This window comes from Halichoerus grypus, chromosome 5 (genome assembly GCF_964656455.1).
Source record: "Halichoerus grypus chromosome 5, mHalGry1.hap1.1, whole genome shotgun sequence".
Classification (NCBI taxonomy): Eukaryota; Metazoa; Chordata; class Mammalia; order Carnivora; family Phocidae; genus Halichoerus; species Halichoerus grypus.
The window spans coordinates 18,051,177-18,073,453 of NC_135716.1; the positions used below are offsets into that span (position 1 = coordinate 18,051,177).

A 22,277-nucleotide genomic window follows, 5' to 3' on the forward strand; every position below is an offset into this window, starting at 1 on the left:
AAGAGAACCAGAGACTCAAAGAAAAGTCACCCAAGTGAGTACATGGCAATGCTGAAATTTGAAATTTCAAGTCTGACTCCTGAAACTCTTATTGGTAACATGACCTTAGGTATGTTGCTTTTAGATTCAAATTTCTCAGCTGAAAAGGCAGGTGGGTGGTGGTCATTCACGTCCTTCTCCAGTACTTACCGGGCTGTTCTATGCTAAACATGTACTGTGGATAAAATAGTAAGCTAAACATAGAAATGACACGTAGCCTAATAGAATGACAAAGGAATGTTGGGATGACAAAAGAGTAGGGATGGTCAGGGAAGACTTCCCTGAAAAATTTGCTTTGAGCTCACAACTGAAGGATAAGAGGAAGTTAATTTTTTTATAATGTTTTGTGTAAGTGGTAAGTAGGCAGCCTCTTTTTTTTTTTTTTTAAGATTTTATTTATTTGACAGAGAGAGACACAGCAAGAGAAGGAACACAAGCATGGGGAGTGGGAGAGGGAGAAGCAGGCTTCCCGCGGAGCAGGGAGCCCGACGTGGGGCTCGATCCCAGGACCCTGGGACCATGACCTGAGCCGAAGGCAGACTCAACGACTAAGCCACCCAGGCGCCCCAAGAGGAAGTTAATTAAGGGGCAGGGAGAGAATGGGCAGGACTCCCTTGGGAAGTCCTGATAGAGAAAACAGTGGGAGCAGATGCTGGAGACAAGAGGATCATGGCTTTTTCAAGGGCCCGAGTGTTGTCAGTGAAGCTGCATGGAGCGTAGTGGGGTAGATTTCCGTGCCAGACTCCTCCTAACCAGTGCGGTTATTCTGTGGTTTAAAGCCAAAGACAGACAAGACTAGCCAGCGCAAAGTGCTTTGTAAATTAGAAATCACTATGTGAATGTGAAGATTTGTGGGAGTTTTGCTGGTTTCCTGTTTTAAAAGTCTCTAACATTTCCCCCAAAACCATTCTTAAAGTCTTAGCATAGAGTGCAATCTTTTCATGGCATGAAATTGGGGTTTACGGAGAAGCTTCTGTTTCATCATTGACAGAGCTGGAGACAATCCTCAATAGAAGTTAGCTTAACTCCTGGGGTGAAAAGGCGCTTCAGTGCATTAAATACGCAGCCCCTGGCTGTTTCTAAAGAAGCCACCCTCTGACTGACAATATGCATTCATAGTTTGATTAATCATAAGTGTGTGCTTCTTAGCTGAAGAGGGGCTGAGACAGAGAAACCCAGGCCGTCGTCTCCCAGGACAGAGGATAGAGGAGGATTGTCCTCACTGCAAAGCAGAGGAAGAAGGGGAGGGAAACCTGTCAGCTGGTGACTGATAGGTTGGTAGCTGGGTGGTCCTGTGACAAAATATAACCAATTCCTGTGTGGGGGTCCTGCCTACCTTCCTTCCAGGTTTGCTCCCTAAGGAGGACTAGACCACGCCCTCTTGCCATAGCGGGGGATGGGGATGGGGACCCAGCTCCTTCCTGATCAAAACTATTTTCTTTCACTCAGGACACCTGAGAACAATTGCCTGCTGAATACACGTTCCACATGGGTGTGGAAAAGCTCTTTAAGACCCCTGACTTGACGGCACGGCTGGTTGAGGAGTCCACTGTCAGGTACTCTTTGAAATGTTTAATGTTGCTTAGAAAGCTAGTTATCTCTTGATTAACTCGGCTCTCAAAGAAAGGCAGCCCTGGGCCAGGAGACATGTGTCAGCGAGGGGCTGTCACCCCCGTTCTGCCGCTATAGTTCGTTAGTCACCAGGCAGGCAATTTATCAAACACTTAGAACCTCAGGATCCAGATCTGAGAAATGTTCGACTAGAACATACCCTTCCAAGTCTAAACATAAATTCCTCATTTCGAGTGTTTAACTGTAAGTTTAAATGAAAATGAAACAAGGTCCTTACTCTAGTCTGCAATCTCGGTTCCTTCACACACCACCTTTCTAATGAGGATGGACACAACCCAGTAGGATTTCTCCCCGGTCACAAAGTCCCGTAGTCCTGATGTGGCACAAACATACCCTAATCCAGGGTCCAGTGCTGTGACTGTCTCGTGAAAAGTGCCAGATAGATGTAGAAGTCTCTTAGTACGGCAGGACAAGCAGCTGTTCGATCTGCCCATAAGGAGTGAAGGTGAGGACATTGGGGGCGGTGGGGGGGATACAGTTAAGTCCAGGGGCACCGTGTGGTGAGGCTGACCCCTGGTGCCGGTGGCGTCCCCATACTACACCACTCCCCCCTACCTGCGTTCTGCCTACCTGCATTCTGCCTTCCTCCCTGGGTTCACAACCCACCTCATCCATTTTATCCTCTCTGCATTTTTCTCCCTACCACCTTATATTACTGCTTCTTCCAAGCCCCTTGTTAGAAAGAGGTGGTCAGGCACGCATGGGGGGCTCAGGTGGTTAAGCGCTGGACTCCTGATTTTGGCTCAGGTCATGATCTCAGCGTCATGGGGTTGAGCCCCACGTTGGGCTCTGTGCTACAGAGAAGACTGCTTAAGATTCTCTCTCTCCCTCTCCCTCTGCCCCTTCCCACCTCATGCAGTCTCTCTCTCTCTTAAAAAAAAATAAAAAGAGGTGGTCAGAGAAGAGAGGGGACCACAGTCATTGTAAATAACATGGTTTGAACCTATGCTCAGTTCATGGACCGCTAACCCTACTCAGTGCACAGAGGTCCATTGAGCAGTGCTTGAAGGACAAAAAAAAAAAAAGGCCATTATAAGGTCATTGATACTGGAATTAAGTTGCTGGAATTAGGGGGCATACAATATAATTTTTAAAGTTTCTGATATCATAAGGTCATTGAAAAGGCTTAATAATTATAGAGGGGTGCAAGAATGACAGAGCTGTACCAATGAAGCTGGCAATTTTGCATTTTTGCCATTTATCAGGTTAGACAGTCTTCTTCATTCATTCATTCATTCATTCATTCATTCAACAGCCCTATGTAGATCATATTCAATGTGTCAAGTAATGCGCTGGGAGTCTGGAGACGAAAGACATTGGCTTTTAGGGGAGTACAGACACGCTAAGTATGCATCACACATCCTACTCCTCCTTTCCTGCTTCTGGCAGACCTCATGCGTCATTTACATACAGCATACTTACCCTCAGAAGCCATCTCAGCAATAGTGCAACTGATTCCAGTTTTTAGAGTTGGCTTAAGTGGTAAACACTTTTGTCTAGTGTCACTGCAGAAATACTCATGAATGTATCACTGCGCTTCTACGCTACATTTAAAGTCTGCTTGATGCCCAGGTTCTGCTACATGGATACACGCACCAAGAAATGGTAAGTTTCCCTACAGTTTTATACTCAGCATTCCAGGTGGCTTTCTGCCCCAGATGCCCAGTTTCTGATATTTCTAGCACTCTGCAAATTGGGAAGCGTGCAAATGATTTTAGGAGTTGCAAGGATATTAAAGACAAGCTTTTTACTCCCCGTAGAAGGATTGTGATCTCTGCATTCCGGCATGTCTCCAGTGAGAATTTATGGAGCGCTTACTCTGTGCCGCTGCTCTGTTGGACTGAAGTTTTTAGAACAATGAGAAACCATTTTTGACCTCAGAGTAGTGGAGGAGATGGATAAGACAATAAATACCAATCACAATAAAGCAAGCATAGAGGGATGTACAAAGCTCTAAGAGAATCCAGGGGAGAATATGATTAATTCTTCCAGGGAGCATCATAAAATGTGTGAAAGGGAGGGACATCTGCCCTGGATCTTGAAGGGTAAGTGGAGTGCAGGAGGCTGAGAAGATGAAAATGAGCTTTCTAACAAAAGAAAGAGTAAGGGAGCCAAATACACTGAGGTTTGGAAAAACATCATGCAAAACAAGGCTGATAGAAAAGTTTGGGCCCAGATCCTGAACAGACTTGATTACCAGGTTCATGGTACTATAAATGAAAGAGCAAATATTACTCCTGACTTGTTTATTCACATTATTTCCAGTTTGTGTATTTTCTAGGCTGACTAAATGTGGACAAGCCAAGGAACGATTGGTTCCTGCCACTAAATGAGCCAGTTCATCAACATGGGAAATCTGTTATAACATTCCAGAAGGAAAAAGAAGAGAAGGGAGGGAGGAAGGAAAAAATGAAGGAAAGAAGGAAGGAAGGAAGGAAGAGGGAGAGAAGGTAGGAAGGAAGGAAGGGCAGAAGGAAGGGGGGAGGGAGGGAAGGAAGGAAGAAGGAAGGAGGGGGAGGGGACAGTGAGGGAGGGAGGGAGGAAGGAAGAAACTTAGGAAAGAGGGAGGTTAGGAAGGAAGGAGGAGGAAGGGAGAGAAAGAGGGAGGGAGAGAGAGAGACCAGTCATAACTGAAAGAAAAGAAGGAAGAGGAGAAAATAAAGAGGGAAATAAAAAGTAAGAAATCATTTGGGTCCACTGCCAACAAGAGTTAGGAAAGCTGATTTCTTAAGATAAACTGAAGTAAAACAAAATATGCTCCATATGTTGAAACTGTATACTTAGTTTGAGATAAACAAAAACATGTTTGGAGAATAGCTGCCATAATTAAAAAGAAATTAAAAGAAAGAAAGAAAAACCATCTGGGGATAGATACATATTTAAACACATGCACACACACACACACACACACACAGTGATTTCAAAACTTGAATTTTTTTTTCTTTTTTATTTAAGTAAACTCTCGTTGCAAAAGGGCATTGCAACAGTCTTTATCCGAAGCACCTCCTGTCCCACGCCGCTGTACAGGGCTGCTCGGCATTGCTCAAACGTCACAAGATCTTTCCAAATCCTGTCCTTTGCTTCTGCTTTCTTCTCTGCTGTGGATGCCCATCCTCCCTGTTCCCGCTGGACAACCTCAACTTACCCCTGAGCACCCAAATGAAGTGTCACCTGCCCCCAGCAGTGTACCAGACACACAGCGAAGTTGAAAATGACTTGTTCACCTGTGAACTTTATGCTTCTGTGTCAGTTTCCTGGGGCTGTTGTAACAAAGTACCACAAACTAGGTGGCTTAAAACAATAGTTTATTGTTTCAAAGTTCTGGAAGCTAGCAGTCCAACATCGGAGAGCTGAAATTGGTTCTTTCTTAGGGTTCTGAGGGAGACTCTCTTCCCTATCTTTTTCCTAGGTTCTAATAATGGCTGGCAATCCTTGTGTTCTTTGGGCTGTGAGTGCATCACTCCAGTCTCTCCTCCATCTTCACATGGTGCTCTCTCTCCCTGTGTCTTGTCTTCATGCAGCCATCTTCTTATAAGGGCACGTCATGTGGGATTAGGGCCCCACCCTACTCCAGTCTGACCCCATGTTAACAAGTCACATCAGCAACCACCTCATTTCCAAATAAAGTCATTTTCTGAGGTACCGGGAGTGGGCACTTGAACATACCTTTTTAGGGACCCAATTCAGCCCATAACAACATGCCTGTGATGTAGACTGGTTTCACTGAAGGAGTCAGGTATGTGCATGTCTGGGTCCCCCATCCGCAGAGAAGATGATGAGAAACTCCATTTCAAAGATTACACATATGCTTTTAACCTTGTGTTTCTAAGGCTGAGCATAATAAATGTGGTAAATGGTTCAAATTGAATTAAATATGGAAAGTTATGGACAGAGGGGTTCTGATTAAAGCTAAAAGGAGGTTAGGAGACAATTAAGTCTACACTTGAGGGGAAACACAGAGCACATGGTACCGTCTTTGTCATGACAGTTTCCAGACAGGGATTTCTTCTGCTATAGTGGGCAGGGTGGTAGAGGAGACTCCTTGCCTGGAATAACCTGATGGGATGAGCATCTGAGAATACAATACCCGTGTTCGAATGTCGTTCTGTCTAGGTAGTATAGAGTGTTGCTGCTGTCACCTCTCCCCTGTTTGCTTCCGTTTATCCTCAAAAGATGAGAATTAGACAAGAAGGGGAGTAATATTAAAACTTAAAGAGGCGGGGCGCCTGGGTGGCTCAGTCATTAAGCGTCTGCCTTCGGCTCAGGTCATGATCCCAGGGTCCTGGGATCGAGCCCCACATCGGGCTCCCCGCTCTGCGGGGAGCCTGCTTCTCCCTCTCCCGCTGCCCCCACTTTGTTCCCTCTCTCACTGTGTCTCTCTCTGTCAAATAAATAAATAAAATCTTAAAAAAAAAAAAAAAACTTAAAGAGGCATAAGAACTCTTTTTTCAAATGAAATCTTGCCCAAAGCCCCAATTTAAATAGTAGATCTATATGAATCTGTCAAAGATCTGTGAAAAAAGTAAGCCTGCAATGCCACTGACCGAGTCATCCCCAAGGATTCTCCGCAGGAAGTTCTAAAGAATTCTGGAAACATAGATTTAAAACCACTTTGCAGATGAAAGTCCAGGTTTGGTATGTAGTCGTAAACACGGAGGGTCATAGAGGAAGGGGGTGGGGGAGAAGGAGAAGAAGGAGGAGGGGGAGGGGGAGGAGAATGAGGAGGGGGAGGAAGAGGAGAGGAGAAGGAGGATGAGGAGGGGGAAGAGGAAGTGGAGGAGGAAGAAAAGGAGGGGAAGGAGGGAGATGGGGGAGGGTAAGGGGAGGGGGAGGGGAGGGATGAAAAAGCCTATTAGAAAAAAGAAGTTGCTAGGGAGGAGATGGCAAAGAGGGATATAGATCTTAGGCAAATCTTTCTGTGGCCATAGACAGGTATTTCAAAGTGGTCTCCCAATTTTATCTTTGCATCATGTGGTCAATTCTACAATCAGTTGGACATTTTTACAAGGACATTGTTGGTTTTAACCATATCATAACTATATGATCACAAACGTATGTGATTGTAACGTAGTCTGAAGGAGAGACAGAGACTGTGGAAGACTCCATGCAAATTTCAACTAATGCATCACAAGGATTTGTCCTACTCAAGTTAGCAATACCTAAAACACAGCTTTATCATAAGTACTGTTTAGCATATTTTGCTCCAGCAGTCATGAGTTGGTTATATTTCCCAGGGCACACATTTTGTTGCGGGCGTCTGTTCCTTGGTGAATGCTGATCCTTCCTTCTGACATGCCCATCTCTACCTTCACCCCCTATTCTTCCTTCCAAATGTAACTTAAACTTAACATTCTTCAGGAAACCTCTCAACACTCGGGTCCAATCAACCTCACTCTCCTCCATGTGCCTCTGTGCTTCCTCTGTATCTTGAATGAAATGATACACTGAAGTGTAAGCTCTTTATTCAACTGCTGCTTATTTTCAAATAATGAGTTCTTTTGGAGCTCTTTCTTTGTGTCTTTACTCCCCAGTACTTGTTCACCATGCCTGGCCCATGATAGGTATTACAAATGTTTGCTGAATTCACTAATGAATAGGTGAGTTTATTTCAAACTGTCTTGAAGTTTTCAGGTAATCTTGCAAAAGCATCAAGGTGAGAGTAAGCATAATTTGAATGTCAGTATTCTATTTAACTTGTATAAGAGAAATGCTGTAGTCAAATCTCTGGTGGCTTTGTATTCCTGATTCAACCCAGTCATGAAGAGGGAACACACAAAATGGACATTTTTTTTTCAAACATCTTGGAAATTAGCCCAAGAGCCAAATGTTTTATTTTAATGGTATGTTTCTTCTCTCATACCACAACTAGTAAACATTTCAGATCACACATACACACAATGTTTGTTTGTATTTACTATAATTCCCTATGCAACTCCAGATGCTTGGACCATTTAGGCATCTAATACATGTTTGATGAATTAAGGAATAAATGAAAGAACACTTGAATAAAATGAGCTAAGATTCTGACATCCATTAGCAAGCTGTTACCAGTTTTCATCTGCCTCGTTTGAATGGAGTCCATCCATTTGGAGAGAGGGAATGGAAAAATGTGCTACAAATAACCAATGTGTTCAATGACTTTGAATCAATATTTAAAACATAATCACCTGTAAAACATTTGGTACACCAGGAGGTCCTGACTCCAGGTCTGTACCAACATTGCCATGTGAGATTAACTTTTGGCCAGTAAGATTGTGCTTGGTCCCTCCCACATTAATGTAATATATTCCGACTTCATGATACACGAACCTGAGTTTCTTCAGGTCCAGTGTAGTCCAAGAAGACTCTGACATGATTATGCATGAGGCTGGTTGTACAATATGTGTACATCCCAGGCAGGCTTTTACTTTGCTGTCTTTGTAGGCAGACATCATCTCAAAGTCTTAATTTAAAGAAATTTTTGTCTCTTTAATTTTCAGGGAAAGTTGTTGGGGGTGGGAGAATCATCTTCCATGCCTCAGGCAATGCACCACCCGCTCCATACTTATGTCCCACTCTATATTCAAAAGTATGCAAGTAAGTGCAGAACTTCTTAGAAGAAAGCATCGTTCAGCATTATTTGAATGTGGAGCATGTCTCTTAGTGTAGAAGTGGTAAAGGCTCTCACTCAACACCTCAAGTAGTTTATCAAATGTATACCCTGCCCACGAGAGAATGCTGGCCAAGTAAGCCTTCTCCACCTTCTTCCACTCCGCACTACCTTCCTAAATTATTTCCCTGATCAGTGTCAGGGTGACATGCCATGTCTGAGCATATATTTATACGGCAGCTTATAACTCACAGTGCTTCCATCTGCATTACCTGAAGAGAAGCTCACAAGTCTTAAAAGGGCTGGTCAGACTGTTTACTAGGGAAATTGAGGCTTAGAACTTTCAAGATTTAGGAAAGGATCAGGGTGCCTGGGTGGCTCAGATGGTTCAGAGTCTGCCTTCAGCTCAGGTCATGATCTCCAGGGCCTGGGATCGAGCACCACGTCCAGCTCCCAGCTCAGCAGGGAGTCTGCTTCTCCCTCTGCCTCTACTCCCTGCTTGTGCTCTCTCTGTCACTCTGTCTCTCTCTCAAATGAATAAATAAAATCTTAAAAAAAAAAAAAGATTTAGGAAAGGATAGATAATGAAAATGGGGGGCATTGTGCCCTGAACCTGTTTGATTTCTAGATCAAGGCTAATTGATTTCACCATAGTGCTCTAATGAGCATTTAAGAAACGGTTTTGCTGGCTCGTGCATTCTTTCCTTCAGTATATTTACAGAGCATCTACTATTTGCAGGTATTGTCCCTGGTGTTGGCGTTATAATAGTAACAAGTCATAGTCCTTTCCCTCATTGAGTTTATAGCAGGGAAGAAAAAGAGGCAATTGCAATACCAACTAACTACGAAAAGCAAGCAAACAAACACGTTCACTAATTGGAAGGAATCATCTTGACTTCTGCCACTGCTAGGATAATAAGCAAGGATGACCTTCATCTATGACCTGCAGTCTGCTACTAAGTTGTGTTCTTTGTTTGTTTTCTGGTATAAATCACTGACCAACTGGAGAAAATGTAACACATTAGCTGTAACCTCACTGGACTGCCATCAAGTACAAATTAACCACATAGTAAATAAGTGTCAGGGCCTGGAAGTAAACACTTTACAAGAGAAGGTTGGCTTTTCTGCCTGGAAACTTTCATTTTTATAGGACTTTCAATAACAGAAGAACAGGATGCCTCTGGAGTACCAAAAGTAAGGAAATTTGGATGCTTACCCAAAAATGCACCTCCTGGAATGACTCTTTTTCGAGGCAGCTCCTGATAAAAGAAGTTTCAGTCATGCCTGCTTCATCAGTGTTGGGTGGAGTTCCTGCACTTCGCCATCCTAACACGTCTGGCTCCTGTCCTGTTGGTAATTCTCAAATCAGGGCAGAAACTCTTTGCAATCATTGTACATATGCAGGGGCATAAGGGAATGGTGGTGAGCACTTCCTCCGAAGGAGAAGGTAAGGAAGAAAAAAAAAATAAAAGTTATTCTTTGGGTTGAGTAGTTGTGGATTACTATTTGTAGTGTTTTATTTTACTTGCGCGGAAGTGAGTCCAACACAGGAAGGAACAAGCTACTCTTACTGACAAAAGAACATTTCAGACTTTTGTCAGAACTGGAATATGAAGCATGAATGGAAGAATTTTTAAGTGATATGCTAACTAAGAAAGCCACCCAAGAGCAGACTGTTAAAGAAGTGCATTACCATCTCATTGAACACAAGAAAGATACCCCAGGGGTCTTTGAGAGCCATTGGATCACTCAAGTGGTTGATTCCTCAGATATAAATCCTTCTGTGATTCCAATTTTAGTGTATATGCTGCCAAGTGAGCACTGCCTTTGTGATTCCAAATGGACACGTGTTTATCTTCACTGGGCTTTTGAGTGGTGTAACTGACGTTCACCAACTTGCCTTTCTTCTGGGCCAAGCGAGTGCATGCAGGACCTGGACAAGCTGCGGAAAAGCCTAGCTGGGTTGATTTACTGGACTTCTTTGGTCTGATTTTTCTCACAATGATTCGGGCCATTTGTTCTGGAGATAATTTGGCCCTTTGGGGACAGTAGTGACAGTCTCAATTGCAGGAATATATGTTTGATCGACCATACAGTAGAACACTGGAGGCCAAAGCTGACAGTATTGGACTCCAGCTTGCTGCAAAGGTCTCTGTGGGTATAAGGGCCAGTTCGGTGTTTGGGCGGTGGATAGGATTTGCAGATAGCTTCCAGGGTCATCCCAAGTTGCCAGAATGGTTATCCACACACTCTTCTCTTGGAAATGAACCTGAATATTTGAATAGATTCCTATCTCAGGCTCTTAAAATTAGAGAGATCTGTAGTTGCCCATTACCTTCTGGACCAGACTCGATTACTATTCGAATTCAGTGTGAACCATTTTCTTGAAGAATCAGAGAAAGAAGACCTAAATATCACCATTAAGAAACAGAAAATGGATACCTTTCCCATTCAAAAATAGGAGTAAATACTGTTAACATATATAGTTGAGAAAATGACTGGAAGTTGAATTAAAATTTTTGAGATGCAGGAAATAGGAATGCAGCAATCTATCATTTTTATGTTACTTTTTAAAAAAAAGATGTTTGAGGGGCACCTGGGTGACTCAGTTGGTTAAGTGGCTGCCTTCGGCTCAGGTCATGATCCCGGGGTCCTGGGATTGAACCCCACGTCCAGCTTCCTGCTCAGCAGAGAGCCTGCTTCTCCCTCTCCCTCTGCCTGCCGCTCTGCCTGTTTATGCTCTCTCTATCTCTCTGTCAAATAAATAAATAAAATCTTAAAAAAAGAGAGATGTTTGAAATGAAAACAAAAATGGATATTTGGGGGTCAAATCATGTATATTACCATTATCTAAATACTACTAGATACTTACCTTTCATGAAACATTGGTTATTTTCTTTTAAAATATCTTCAACGAGGAAAATGTCACTGAATAAATTTAGATTACACATTTTTTTAAAAACCACTAATTGCATCCCTACTGTGTGCAAGTGATTACTCTCAAGACTTGTGGGGAAAAGTAAACCAGAAAGCCATCCATTCTTGCAGAAATCAAGGATGTTACTCAGTGGTTGTGAAAAATCAAACAGCTCAGCCCTTGGCCTCCATGAGGAGTATGCCATAGGCCTGGCACACGGATGGAGGAGAAGCTGAAGATACCTTGGAGTATTGGCTTAATATTTAAGAAAACATTTAAGATTAAGTCCTTTAATCAATTATCAGACCACCTCATTGAAACCATACTACTCCAAGAGACCATATTTATCGTTTAATTGGGAGTTCTTACCAGAAACTGTTTTTCCTTATGTCTTTTGTTTGCCAAATTCCTTTTGCATAACTTTTCAATGGATGGTAGCTATTCTCTCTCGATGTGCCCAGAGGGGGAAATATCATTCCTACACCTTTTCTTTATATATATATATTTTTTTTTTCTTTTTTTTCTTTCTTTTTTTTTTAAATGTTTTATTTATTTATTCATGAGAGTCAGAGAGAGAGAGAGAGAGAGAGGCAGAGGCAGAGGGAGAAGCAGACTCCCCGCTGAGCAGGGAGCCCGATGCGGAACTCGATCCCAGGACCCTGGGATCATGACCTGAGCCGAAGGCAGACGCTTAACCATCTGAGCCACCCTATATATTTTTTTTTTCTATGTGCAGGAGTAACATGTTTATTTCAGAAATTCTGGATAATATAATGAAAAAGTGAGAATTGGTACCTAAAAAGTCTTCCACAGTAACTGGCCCATTATCTGGTCTATGACTCAAGGGATCTCAGCCCTACAAGAAGCTAAAAAAAGTTTCCTTTTGGCAAGCCAGGAGCAGAAACAAGCTAGGGGATCTCAGAATTAAAAAAAAAAAAGCTGTTTCTGCAGTGTTAGGCAGGCCAGACCAAACCCAGAGAAGTAAACAATATTTATTGGTTCTTGCTATCTATAAGCAAGCTAATAAAGGCAATTAGATATTTCTGGCAGGCAGAAGTTGAAATTATAACCCCCAAGGATATACAGAATCTCCACATAAAGTTTTTTTTTTAAGTCATAATATAATTTAGGACTATTTTATTAACCACACACTAATAAGTTCTTTGTGTGTTAATCAGCAGCTCTTCTTGTGCTCATGTAAATAAACAGGCAAATAAAACACCAAATGAATCATACTGATTCAGAAGATTTGTTAAGTTAATAAATTCTGTCAAATCCTTGCCTTAAGGCAAGAACTTGAACACAAGTGAAACTAGTATCTTGCCCTGCCCTCATCAGGAGTCAAGATAACCTTACATACTATATGACAGAGTTAAAGGGGAACCCTTGCATTCTGGATCAAACCAAAACAAAGTAAAGCAAACAAAATAAGCAACACAGAAAAGTATCACTATGTCTATCACTAGTCCTCACGTAAATGTAACCTTGAGCCCCTTCCTATAAATTTTTGTCTCCCTAATGAAAGCAACTTTATCCATTGCAGATATGACAATTAAGCAAAAATAATTGCTGTTTTTTCCTCCATAAGAATAAAATCTATAATCTTTGTAATCCATGTAAGATCTTTTTTTTTCCTTTAAATTTTATCTGTATTGAAAGTGTCTGGCATCTTTCATGTTGCAATCACAAAATTAAAATAAGTTTTTAGAAGTGGAAAAGTATTCAAAGATTATGGACCAAAAAAAGTGTCCGGCATAGGACCCCAAGTCATTTATACATTTGTCATAGGTTTATTGAGCACCTTCTCTGTACCAGGCACTAGGGATGAATCTGTAAACAAAAAGTGAACAAATCATGGGGCAGTCTAAGGAGATAAAGATGAAGCATGGTGGCATTTCAAAACAGAAGGTTAGGAAACATCTCAGATAAAGTGAATTCTAAACAGAGATGCAAATAAAATGAGCAAGTTAGATGAGCAGAAACATAGGGAGGAGATGTCTAGGCTAGTGAAGGGAACATCCAAATCCCTGAGGACTTTGCCATGTTGAAGGAACAGTATGGAGACCAGCATGGCCAGGCCAGAATGAGCTCAAATTGGTCTAACTCGACATGAGGCCAGACAAGCAAGAAGGGCCAGATCACATAGAGCTCTGCAGGTCATGGACATGGTTTTAGATTTTCTTCAACTGTCGCAAGCCACACATGCCAGCGCTAGTGCTTTTTTCCAATGATGACAAAGTGATTAGTTAATTAATGCCCCAGCTTGCTCAGGCCTTGGTAAACTCTGAAGTATATTCTATATACTCTTCCCAAGTGTCCTCGCAGGATTGAATTCCAGTTGTCCACAGTGACAAATGGCTACATAACTCACCTTATTGTGGTTTCTTTTTTTTAATTTTTTTTTATGTTGTTAGTCACCATACAGTACATCATTAGTTTTTGATGTAGTGCTCCATGATTCATTGTTTGCATATAACACCCAGTGCTCCATGCAATACGTGCCCCCCTTAATACCCATCACTGGGCTAACCCATCCCCCCACCCCCTCCCCTCTAAAACCCTCAGTTTGTTTCTCAGAGTCCGTAGTCTCTCATGGTTCTTCTCCCCCTCCGATTCCCCCCCTTCATTTTTCCCTTCCTTCTCCTAATGTCCTCCATGCTATTCCTTATGTTCCACAAATAAGTGAAACCATATGATAATTGACTTTCTCTGCTTGACTTACTTCATTTAGCATAATCTCCTCCAGTCCAATCCATGTTGATGCAAAAGTTGGGTATTCATCCTTTCTGATGGCTGAGTAATATTCCATTGTATATATGGACCACATCTTCTTTATCCATTCATCTGTTGAAGGGCATCTCAGCTCTTTCCACAGTTTGGCTATTGCGGACATTGCTGCTATGAACATTGGGGTGCATGTGGCCCTTCTTTTCACTACATCTGTGTCTTTGGGGTAAATACCCAGTAGTACAATTGCTGGGTCATAGGTTTCTTCCCCTTCCCTATTTACTCCCATATTCCCCTAAATGAGTTTCCTTGGATCTCTTGCCAAGTTAACGGTTTGCACTACTATCCTTGCCTCAGAATCTTCTTTTGGTGGAACTCTAAGATGGAAAGTTATTCCTCTCATCACTGCCAGGCTAAAAGCCATGCTTTAAGGCTCAACTTACATGGGTGTTCAAAGCAAGCCTAGGATGTCACTCTGTTTGTGCCTTTGCCAACTCTATTCCTTCTGCCTTGCTTTTCCTTCCCCATTTTCACCCAACTAGAGGCATCATCTTTTAGATTCACCTACTCCTTTAAACTTTTTCTGCCCCTTCCTGTGTAGTGTTACTGCCTCCCCCTTTCTTCTTGCTTTCAAAAGAGAAAACACATGCACATGTGCATACAAACAAAGCCAAGTGATGAGTAGAATTATGATATGAGATTAATGACATAGTTGAAAAGTGCTCTTTCTTCTGTTGTCACTCCAGGAAAATACTTGTTCTTTTTAAATACATAGAGAGGCAAAGAAAAAGGACACCTAACCATTTTCTCTGTGCTTTCTTATGGTTCCCAGATATTTTCTGAAATCATTATTCCTGGTACTGGTTATATTTCCAACACAGCTTTGACTAAATTTCATGAATGGTTGGCAAATTCCTCTCGATAGACAACACATCACAAAGATCAAAAGCATATGTATAAGCACCAATAGGAAATGAAGGGGAAAAAATGGTAAGGGAGGATGCTGAGGATCAACATGATTATCTGTAGTTTTTCCTTGGGAGGCCATGTTTAGGATGAGCTGAGTGAGAGCAATGAATAGATTCAGGATTAGGGCTTGGTTTCTAATTTTTTATTGTGATATGCATCAGTTATGTGGGAAAATAAGTGTACATCTCTCTAAGACCTTAACTGGGGCAAACTATAATACTAGTGTTATTAAAGAGGCAATAAGCATTACTTATATGAGTAGAATTATATATTTAGTAATAGCATCCATCCATGCCACCTTGGATCCTAAATGAGCCACATCCCCTTCATTAGTCCTGTCTTCAAGATATTACTCCAGTTTTCACTTATTTATAGTTCCAAGTTTAAGAATTATGCATGACTGCTATTCTTAAATCTTAGAGCTATACTTAGAAGATTTTGTCAGGGTAATGACAGAGTATGCTAACGCCTTATTTTCCCCTGCTATAGAGCTCACCTGCTAAAGATAGTGAATTTGCTGGGAATTCGGGGGAATGACATCTATGAATTCCAGAAAGCACAAGCTTTCAACACTTATACACAAAGTTCAACTGCAGATTCATGTGTGATGGAGAGGTGGAGCAGCCTTCCTCTGTGTTCCCAAGGTCATGGTCAATTTGGGCTGCTTGTCTGCCCTCTCCGTGTCAGTGGACTGGTCTGTGACAGTGCCCAAACAAAGCAGTCCACGGATCAGCCGTCACTCACTTCCCTGGTGATGTATGCAGGGCATTCTAATGGCTGTTTCAACTTAGCTCCTCTCCGGGCCACACAAGATTAGCCTGGGCAGGAGACAGTGAGACAAGGAATAAAATGACTAGCTTTCATTTCCTGCAGCACTGAATTGTCCTTCCTGCCCGAGAAATGGGTGTTCCCCATACTAGAAAAATCCAATATACAAATATCTAAGCATTCAGAGGACTTGAGACTGATTTGTTTTACAAAATGGTTCACAAAAGTTTCCCATTAAATAACCAGTGGAGAAATAGTCAAATTAGTTTATTGGATGCTTATAACTAAGGCAGGGGGTAATTCAAAAGCTTTCTCCACATATCAAAAGTGGAGGTAAAAAAAAAGAAATATGACTAGATCATGTAGGCATATTTAATAATCGGCTTAATATTCAACATAATAGTCATAAACTAGACTTTCTAGAATGTGGTCTTTCTTAGCATGAATTTTTCTGGAATATATATATGTATATATATAGAGAGAGAGAGAGAGAGAAAAGAAGAAAACCTGGAAAAAGTATCACCAGAGCCCAGTGTTTGTGATTCTGTTTAATTTTAAACACTCATTTTTTTTTCTTCTTTTTCCTGTTCTCATGACTGATTTATCCATTAAGAGAACTGCCAATCAAAGAATTTCAAATCCCACTTTCCAGTTGTGAAACAGTATTGTAAACAATTTCTCTGCCCCACGATGCATAGGATGTATATTGGTCACACGCCATGAATTTTTCTTCTAACTCCAGCACACTGTCTCTCACATAGAGAGCCCCCAACTTCATCCCCTACTGGAAGGACAACCTTGAATCCAGGCTCACTGAGGCGCTGATCCTAATGGGACGTTGCCCTTGAGAGCGAAGTGTTCTTATTTTAGAGAAGAGCAGCATGGTGGCCAAAAAAGTGGATCCACATTCTCTTTCCCTCAGATCTCTTCACCCAGGTAAGGTATATTTACTCCGTCATCTTTAAAACAGTTGCTCAAACGTTACTGTAATAATAATAAGGCTCTTTGTGACCACACTACCTAAAATCTCTTTACCTATAGCACTCCCCATTTTAATCTTTCACTACACTATCCATTTACTTAATCATTTTGTTTATCTTTTTTTCACCCCTCACTAAAAGGTAAGTTTCACAAGGTCAGACACTCTTGTTTATATTCTTCATTGCTGTTTTCCTGGCACCAAAAGAGGGTGTAGCTCATAAGAGGCACTCAACACAATGTTGTAAATGGATGAAAATGAATATAAATGGATGAAAATTGCTATTATTACTGTTTTATAAGTGGAAAAAATAACAGTGGGGTTTGGAAAAGACAACTAATTTGTCAGGGGTATGGCTAGTAAAGGGTGGAGCAGTTCTGAGGCCCCAGTCTGTCTGACCTCAGGCAAGGCCTTCCTCATCACGCTGTGTTGTTTCACAAGTGCTTTGCTGACCCTCATCTCTCCACTTGCCCGGCGAATATTTTCTTTTTAACGAAGATCCCTTTTTTGGGCTTTGGTTCCATATCTCTTCTTTATTAGTGGCCTAATTGACAAAACCAGCTGTGCACTCGGTTTATAAACTCCTGAGAAACCGGTTAGTTTGTGTTGGTTTATTTTAATGTTACACTCACGAAGTGCAAAACAAGTGAGCCAAATATATTTTTGCATTATTTTGGAAACCCCTGCATAATCTATGTGAAAACTCAATACAAATGTTCTGGTTATTTTACATGGGGTTTCAATAATATCTGATGACTAGAGAGTCCATAGGGCATTTTCAAAAATAAGTAATGGGAAGTGGGGCTGAGTAGAGAGACACAGTTGCAGCCCCTCCCCCACAATGCTCAATCACTACAAGCTGGGTAAGAAAGCTGATATAATTGATCCAAGAATATGGTAAACCATTTCATAAATATCATAAAAATCACAAATATTTAAAAATAAAAGTTCCCCAAGTTCTACAGCTATAGAACAAACCACTATTCCACCTAACCCTGTGGGGCCATTGTTTTGCTTGGAGGACAGTTACCCACTAAAAATAAGCCCATTTCTTCCTGCTCATATCTTTGAAGCTTCTCATGAACTAGTCCCAACCTGGATTGACAAAATTCCAGCCACTCGAGGATGAAGAGGTTCCTTCTTTACCATTCCTACCCCTACTCCATTGACCTAGAGTCAATGAGCCCATCTCCCACACATCTTTGAAACCACAAGATTCATCTCCTGTCCTATGGCAATAGAAGGGCCCTGTGAAGGCCCAGGAGCTTTGACATAGGGTCTTTTCTGTTTATTTCATTTCAAAGGATAAAACAGTCTTCCTGATGTTCCTTTGTTATTCCTTTGTTATCCTTTGTGATGTTCCTTTATTAAACTGATGTTCTTGCTCTTGTTAATGTCATTCTAGATCATCAGTATCTCCGAATCACTGAAAGGTTGTTTATTAGGTGGGAAATAAAAATTAAAATAAAATAAAAAATTAAGAATTCAAATTGGAACATGTACACAAACTCATAGTAATATATGACAACTTATCCAGTTCAAAGTTTTAGTGGATGGCTGTTTAATCCATCTTAATGTAGACATAAACTTTGAAAACTGCCTCAAGAGCCACTTTCTCCAAGAAACTAAAATAAGATTTGAGTGCAGTGTGTATGTGTGTGGTTTTAAGTTTTGAAAAGCCTGGGACTTTAATTTATGAGTAGCTTATTAACTTAGCTATTGCCATGTTATAGCTGGCTATCGGGGAAAGGGAGGAGGCAGAAATACAGAACAGACATGTCTGAATTACACCTCTTTCATGCCTAAGCTCTAAAATGGAGATTAATAATAATTACTCTAAAGGATTGTTGTAACTGTTTTGTGAATAATTATAGATTATTTTTTTCTGGAGTATAGCAAATAAAGCTATGAGGTATTGTTTAAAAACCCAGGAGTTGAAATTGCAGAGTTTTAGGATGAAGAGTCATGCTGTGACATTTTTTTTCTGAACAGGAGAATTATTTAAACATGTAATTGCAATTAATGTGAAATCTATTAGAGAACTGGATCCCTGTACACTTTATGGATGAGGAAATATGCTGCCCCTACAGTTTGTATCAGAAATCTGTGGTGTTGCTAAATAATTGTATCACAGATAAAATTTTGTTATATGATGCACTGTCTTCCTAAGATATTCTACATTTTTACCATTATACATTTCTACTTACTAGTACTGATATTTATGGAAAATGCTCTACGTATCAGTGAAATGGTTATAATCTGTGAGATTGAACCAAGGAAGGAGGAAGCTCTTTTTTTTTTTTTTTAAGATTTTATTTATTTGTCAGAGAGAGAGACAGAACACAAGCAGGGGGAGAGGCAGGCAGAGGGAGAAGCAGGCTCCCTGCCGAGCAAGGAGCCCGATGTGGGACTCGATCCCAGGACCCTGGGATCATGACCCGAGCCGAAGGCAGCCGCTTAACCGACTGAGCCACCCAGGCGTCCCGGAGGAAGCTCTTGACCTATGTAAACCACAAATGGTATATTCAATCTCTGGTAACAGAGAGTGGCTACAACCAAGTGTTGCTATAATCTGGGGCAAATTTCTGAGGGAGTTAGATATATTTTAAAGCTCATTTTATTTTATATATATATGTAATATATTTATACATGTAGATATATTACATATATGTATAATTATAGATAGATAGATAGATAGATAGATAGATAGATAAAGAGATAGATATCTAACCTCTGTGGAAAGATGAAGGGCAGATTACTATTCTTTAGGTAGTGAAAATGATGGGAACATTCCTATCTTCTTCAACTTGTCTTTATTAAACTGTTATAGAACATCTATTAAGTAGAACAAAAGAGATCAGTGAGATCACCATGAAGTTGCAGGGATCCTTGAAGACGAAGAGTGGAGCTCATGAATTATGTATATGGTGCTTTAAAAGTTCTGTTGGTTTTTTTTAATGTGATTAAGGATGGAAGAAGAAACAGTGAAATCTTAGATTTTTTTTTTCCTTAATTGAGGTTGTCTTTAAATCCACAACCAACAAGTTACTGTGAGCTTCCCACTGTGGTTAACTGTGAATAACCGTTATAGTTAAATCTTACAGATTGACAAAGTTTAGGCAACTGGGATACATGATCCAGTTCTCCTGGCCTTATCTTACATTTGGATCTATTCACCTTTTCAAAGTCACTCATTATGAGATTGACAAAGAGCCCAGTTGTCTCAAATTCCCAATGTTTACTATAAACACAGGAAGTTCATAGTTCTCAGAATTAAGCCTAACGCAGAACCTGTTTCCGTGGAATGAATTCTGCCATTTCCCAAAGAACCCAAGTGAAAAATACTTGAAAGAACGTGTACACTGATGAATATCTTATTGATTCAGGCCCCATTCATTTAGAATCTGCTGTCATTCAAACATTATGTGTGAAACGCATCTTTTTATCTACCCACGAAGAAAAATCTAATAAGCAAATCGACAATGCAAATAGGAGTTCTAGAGAGATACCTGACGTACAAGAACTGACCAAATGTTGTTAGCCTTTTTCTGAGATCGGTGTTGTTAATTGGTGTATTATTATTTCAACTTAATTATCGTCACATCCTTAATTGTTATTATCTGTGAGTAATCTGAAAGCTTCTGAAGGACAAAACAATGCAAGTATTTATTGTTCTATACCGATATGCAAATCAACTTGTAGAGCACCTTTCGTTAAATCTTAGCCAAAATACCACAAATGGAAGCCTGAGGGGCCAAGTGGTAGGACAGTTTCTGGGGTACATCTTCCCCTTGACTATCAGGAGCCGGAAAATAAAGCTATTGGTTTGGCTCACTTTCTGCCTGAACTTCTGTGGTTGACATTGAGGTAGAGGTTATAAAGACTTTCTTTGAAAGAGAAACAGACATATAAATGCTAAGATCTGCTTTGTGCTTTCATGTTGTTTTATTTATAATCTTCCAACAATCACAAGAGATATCTTTGGTTAATTCCACTAAATATTTAAATAAATTGAGGCTCGAAAAAGCTAAGCAAATATCCCAAGTTTGAAAAGCTGCTCAGTGGTGAAACCCATCTCTGAATCTCCTCTGGTCTCCAAGATGTATGCATTTTACATTCTGTCACATTTCATCAAAGGTGCTGTTAACCTACTAAGAGCTGCACAACACTTACCACATTTTGTCATTTATCATAGTGGTTTGCATATTCATTCCCTGCACTCAGATACAACTTCTTTTTTTTTTTTTAAGATTTTATTTATTTATTTGACAGAGAGAGACACAGTGAGAGAGGGAACACAAACAGGGGGAGTGGCAGAGGGAGAAGCAGGCTCCTCGCTGAGCAGGGAGCCCGATGCGGGGCTCAATCCCAGGACCCTGGGATCATGAGCTGAGCCAAAGGCAGAGGCTTAATGACTGAGCCACCCAGGTGCCCCAAGATACAACTTCTTTATGGGCAGCAGATTCTGTCTAGTTTGCGTTGGTATCCAGAGAACCCAGCACATGTCTTGGCCCCTAGTGTGACTCAATACATTTTTATTAAATGAATATATTCAGAATTAGAGGAACTAGCCCAGAAAAAAATAATCTTCAATTTTCTGGGAATGTTGTGGTACCAGAAAATGGGTTACATTAGCAATGCTTATTTAAATAGAAGAGCAAAAAAATGGGAAATATTTTAATGCTGCTGATACTACTTGAATGAAAGAGAAGATGTCCTGTAGGTCCCATACAGAGTGTGGTAGAGAATTCCAGGAATGGCCCCCCAGATTCAACACCTTCATCCCTTGGATCTATAAATGTGATGAGATCTCTTTCTGGTGTTTACGATATGTTTTATGGCAGAGCTGACTTGAAGATAGGGGTGGGCCTAATCTAATCATACAAGCCACTTTAAAAGCAGAGAATTTTCTCTGACCAGTGGTGGAATGAGAATCAGAGATTCAAAACTTGAGAAGAATTTGCCTCACCATGGCTGGTATGAAGACAGAGAGCGTGCCACATGAGAAAGAGTGTGGGTGACTTTAAGAAACGGAGAGAGGCCTGAAGCTGACAGCAGGAAGGAAATAGAGACTCAGTCTCCTAGCTACAGAGCTGTTGGCTGAATTCTGCCAACAACAGGAACGAACTTGGAGGAGGACCCCAAACCCCACGTGAGAATATAGTCAGCCTACACCCTGACTTCAACTTTGTGAGATCTCAGAGAACCCTGCGGAACTGGATGCTAACAAGTGGGCGTGTTAGACCCCTAAATTTGTGCTAATTCATTACACAACAGTAAAAAACAGATATACAGGATGACAAACTTGTTTTTATAAGAACTAACTCTAAAATAAATGATACTCACTCTCCTCTTTGAAGAAACTGTAATGAAATCTTTAAAATGAAAAGTAAGTTCAGGGAACAATGCCCATCTGTTTCAAGGGTTTCAGCAGGAAAGACCTTCATTATCCAATTATAAATTTACATTATGCATCTATAGTTGCTTTCTACCACATGACAATGGATGTATGCTCTAAGAATGTAATGTATTCTATCGGCTTCTGAGTGGCATCCATATTAAAGAGACAAAATCCCTTTTGGGGGGGGAGCATATTTTAATGATGTTTGAAAGAAGCTAAGGCCTTTTTTGTGGCCTTATTCAACTTCCCCCCAAAA

The 22,277-nt window shown here is 40.9% G+C and overlaps 1 pseudogene; it reads left to right on the top strand.

The window, feature by feature from the left end:
* Nucleotides 1-9,185: 9,185 nt before the first annotated feature.
* LOC118529691 (metalloendopeptidase OMA1, mitochondrial-like) lies at nucleotides 9,186-10,769 on the top strand (annotated as a pseudogene).
* Nucleotides 10,770-22,277: the final 11,508 nt, after the last annotated feature.